The sequence below is a fragment of the Chinchilla lanigera genome, unplaced genomic scaffold, assembly GCF_000276665.1.
Source record: "Chinchilla lanigera isolate Chin_1 unplaced genomic scaffold, ChiLan1.0 scaffold00163, whole genome shotgun sequence".
In the NCBI taxonomy this organism is placed as follows: Eukaryota; Metazoa; Chordata; class Mammalia; order Rodentia; family Chinchillidae; genus Chinchilla; species Chinchilla lanigera.
Window position 1 is genome coordinate 289,583 of NW_004955564.1, and position 4,382 is coordinate 293,964.

Consider the following 4,382-nt stretch of genomic DNA (forward strand, 5'->3'; position numbering starts at 1 on the left):
CCGCCTTGGCTACACTAACTCACCTGGCGGGCAGCAGGTGAAGGGAGCTCAGTGGGCTTTGTCTAGATGGGCACCTGGAGACTGTGGTCACGGTGCCCGCCGTGGGAGCAGGATGCCAGTGACATGGGGGCCCGAGAGTGCGGGGAAGCGGGTATTTATCACAGGGCTCGGGAGGAGGCGGGCCGGGGGGCGGGGCCTGGAAAACACTTTCATAAGCGTGAGTCAGCAGGGGCCCTGGGTGAATGAACTTGCCCCTGGGTCCGCCTTAAAGGGCCTGCCTGGGCCACCTGCCAGGGAGCAGGAAGCTGACCTGCCCAGAGCCCGGCCCCTGCCCTGGGGCTCTGTCCCTTAAGGAGGAGCCAGACCCTGGGAGGGGCCGCCCTGACCTTTCCCTAGGGGCGGAGGAGAGCACACTTTGAGGGGGGCAGGACAACTCCTTTGAGTAGTAAGAACTTCCCTGCTCCCTGTTCCCTAGGATCCCACTTCCGGGGGCGGTGGACTCCACTCCAGCTCTAGCCCTCTGACCAGACTGTCCTGTGATCCAGCTCTGCCACCTCCCGCCCAGGCACTCCTGGCAAGCTGCCCTATGGGTGAGCCTCAGTCTCTCCACCAACGGCGGGCAGAGCAGCAGACTTCCTGGAGGGTGTGAGGGCCAGGGCTTCCGAACCCGCTCTCTGGTTCCCACGCTCAGCTTCCAGCTGCCCTCACACCTGGATCTGATCCCCGCTGGCTGTCACTGTCCCCTCCCTGTGCCGCCCAGGGCTCTGTGTGGCAGGAGGTTTTCTGAGGCTGTAGCAGAGCTCAGCACGAAGTCGATGCTGGGATTTGTTGAGCAGAAGTGGGGTGCACGGGACAGCCTTTGGCCATGCACCTGGGCAGACATCAGCCACTCTTTGCTGTTGTCATTGTCCCCTCATCTTCTGCCCCCCTGCCACCTGCACCTGGGGCCTGCAGGTGGCCAGCAGGAGAGCTAGTGGGGGGTGAGGCAGGGCCCTCGCTTTGGTTGCAAACTTTAAGGAGAAGCCAAGACTCTCCCCAGTTAAGAAGATAACATTCTGATGCAGTTTTCTGAAAAAAATAAAAATGAATGCAAAGAATGCCAGGATAAAGAGTTAAAATGTTAAATAAAGACAGGACCTATAACACAGAGTCTGTTACACAAAGGAAAACCAGCACTGCCAGTCCTATCTTTATTTACACATTTGGTATTTTGTCCATCCTAGTTTTTTTAATGAATTTTGATTTTTAAGAATATTGCATGAGCTGGGTGTGGTGGTGTACAACTGTAATCCCAGCACTTGGGAGGCTGAGGCAGGAGAATTGCCATGAGTTTGAGGCCAGCCTGAGCTACACGGCAAGACCCTGTCTCACAATAAACTTTTAGGAAATTAAACAAAATGAAACAGCCAGGTGTGGTCTGGGTGCTTGTAATCCCAGCACTCAGAAGACTGAGGCAGGAGGATCACTATGGGTTTGAGGCCAGCCTGGGCTGCATAAGCAAGTTCAAAGCCAGCCTGTACTAGATAGTGAGACTCTTTCTCACAACAAAACAAAACAAAACCTGAACTAAAGAATACTTCTGGACTGTGGAGGTGCTCGGAGCCCCAGGCAACACCTCACCCTTCTCACCTGGTCCTGCTTGTGGCCGAAGGGTGGGGCACGGGACCCAGGTAGCCTCTCGGCCTCAGCTGGGTGAGGTGAGGGGCAGGGATGCGGTGGGGGGCAGGCTGGGGGCTGGCGGTGCCGAGGGCCTGGGCTTGGGAAGAGGTCCGAGGCCCTGCTTTGGCGAAGCTGGCATCGGGCACTGAGAGAGCCGGCCCTGCCTCCTCTCCTGCGGGCTGCGAGATTTGCCCGGGTCGCTGGGTTTCATGCTGGGCTGTCACTGCCTTACAATCCTCGGCATTTTGGAACAGAAGTTTCCCTGGTGTCCCTTGTGCAGGGCCCTCTGGCACAGGCTCCCCAGGCCTCCATCCTCGCTGTGCTTGGGACCCACGCGCCTGCCCCTGAGTGCGTGCCCCCCACAGTTCACAACGCATCCCGCCTGGGGGCCTGGCCTCCACCTCCCCAGCGCGCAGGCCCTGGTCTGCAGCTCCTCGGTGCCTGCGTGTGTAAACCGAGGCAGGAAAGTCACGCGCCCTGGGTCAGAGACGCCCACCCTGGAGCGTCTTAGCGGGGACAGCCAGGTAAGGAGGAGCTTCGATGGGCCCAATCTCCCGGCCCACCCCCTGCCCCGACCCCTTCTCTGGCTTTTGCTGATAGGGAGAATTTGTTGATAGGAAGATCTGTGGGGCAAGGTGTGGACTTTCTCCCCAGCTCTGTGTACCTGCTGGGATTACTGGAAACAGTTCAGCTGCATCAGAACACAGTCTGTTCACTGCATCACCAGACCGTGTCAAAAGCAGGCGCAGCTCAAGGCTGGAGGCCGAGCAGAGGGAGCGGAGGAGCGGGGCTCGGTGGGGAACGCAGGGCGGCTCTCTCCAGGGCGCCGTGGGCCCTGTCCCCTGCACTGCCTGTGCCCTCTGGCCTCCAGGGCAGGTGGCCTCTGAAGTGTAACCGTGTCCCTCCCATTTTGGACGTGCTGGATGCAGGCTGGCGGGGGTGAGGGGAGCTGGAGGCATCCAGGGAAATTTGAATTTCAGACCCACAGGAAGTGAACCTTCAGTGTAATAAGTATGTCCCATGCAGTGCTTGGGGTATACTTATGCGTGGGTCCCAGGTTTATTTCTTACTGACAGACCTAAAATCCGAAATTTCCCAGGTAGCCTATGTTTCATTTTAATTAATTAATTAATTAATTTTTTGAGACAGGGTCTCACTACATAGTTCAGGCCATCCTTGAACTCACTATGTAGCCCAGGCTGGCTTCAAACTTGCATAGATCCTCCTGCCTCAGCCTCTCAAGTGCTGGGATTATAGGCATGCGCCACCATGCCAGGCTAGCTTGTATTTTATTTGGCAATTCTAGTTGTTCAGTGCAAAATACACACTTGTGTTTGAAGAGTTAGTACAAGAAAAAAAAATAGGTGAAATATCTCCTTACTAATATTTATATAGATTACATATGGAAAGGAAAATATCTGGCATATTGGGTTATGTAAAACACATGATTAGGTTTAATGCTGTGCATTCTTCCCTGCGTGTAAAGTGGACACGTTAGAGTTTGGGGTCGCATGGGCAGTGCTGGCCTGGAGCCCAGGAAAAGGCAGAACGTGAGTGAACAAAGAGCCCAGAGCCATCCGCATTCCCTGGCCCTGAGCAGCCACCCACTGGGCGCAGATCCCACCCGAGGAAACTGAGGCCTGAGCGTGGGCGACGCGGCCGGCACCGGCGAGGGCAGAGCGGGGACCCGGCTGTGCACCCTTCTGGCACGTGACAGGAGAGCTAATATTTGTCCAGACTGCGCTGTTTGCAGGACCTGGTCATTGGCACTGTCTCATCGACTCTCCCAGCAACCCTGAGGGGCGGCGGGCATGTGCAGTACGATCTCTGCCCACAGGGGGAGAGGCGGGGGACGTGCCCAAGGCCACAGAGCGGAAGGCCGCTTCCACCCTCAGCCTGTCCGGTGGTGGAGCCGGTGCCAGTGCTGGCTCTGGGGGAGGGCGGCCTGGTGCAGCGCGCAGCCGCGGTACACCCAGGGCCGAGGGACTGTGCGGACCAGGTCCAGCCCACGTGTGAGAAGCTTCTGCTGTGCCTGGACGAGCAGGGCTTGGGGCTCCCGCTTTCGCGGTGTGACTTTGGGTAGGTGGCTTGACCTCTCCGAGCTCCCATTTCTGGTCCCCCGTGAGAAGGAGGTTCTGAGGCCTACCCGGGCAGTGCGTCTCACCCCTGCTGCACACTGCCATCGTTCTCCCAGCACATCCCAGAGTTCCTGGCGGCCTGGGCCTGGGGCTGCTGCGCAGGGGGCATTTCACCCCTCCGGTGCCCAAGGGGACAGAGATTCCTTGAAAACGAAAACCAGAATTCCCATTTGGCCCAGCTATTCCCCTCCTGGGTGTCTTCCCAAAGGAGTCAAAGACACTGCATCACAGTGACCCGTGCATGCCACACGACAAGCGAGGGGACTTTGGCTGTAGCGTCAGCACAGGCTGCGAGCGACTTTCCTGTCCACCTCCTGAGTGCACTTCTGTTGGGTTGGTGGGAGTGTGGAGAGGAATGCCACGCAGCCTTAAGAGATGGCTGCTGTAGGAGCCGGTGGCGGGGCGGGACTGTGAGAGTCGGACTGCACCATCGGGTGATGTGAGGCCCAGCAGTAGCTTGGGCCTGGGCCGGACTGGAAGGAGCTGAGGAAGGGACGCTGACGAGTGCTGGGACTGAGGCATTTCAGATGGATTTCTTTCCAACTTTTATTTTTTAATTGGTTTTTTTTTTTTTTTTTTTTTTTT

At 57.4% G+C, this 4,382-nt stretch overlaps 1 protein-coding gene across 4 annotated transcripts in view; it reads right to left on the reverse strand.

Moving 5' to 3' along the window:
• Positions 1-4,382, reverse strand: part of LOC102021923 (malonyl-CoA decarboxylase, mitochondrial) — a 47,409-nt gene that overhangs the window by 8,309 nt on the left and 34,718 nt on the right. For 2 of the 4 annotated variants that reach the window (XM_005413234.2, XM_005413235.2), the window contains exon 1: positions 24-146. The exons of the other annotated variants lie outside the window; for them this stretch is intronic. The gene's annotated coding sequence lies outside the window, so the exon portion shown is untranslated. Of the gene's footprint in view, positions 1-23; positions 147-4,382 lie in introns of those variants that run through there. 4 annotated transcript variants of the gene reach the window in all.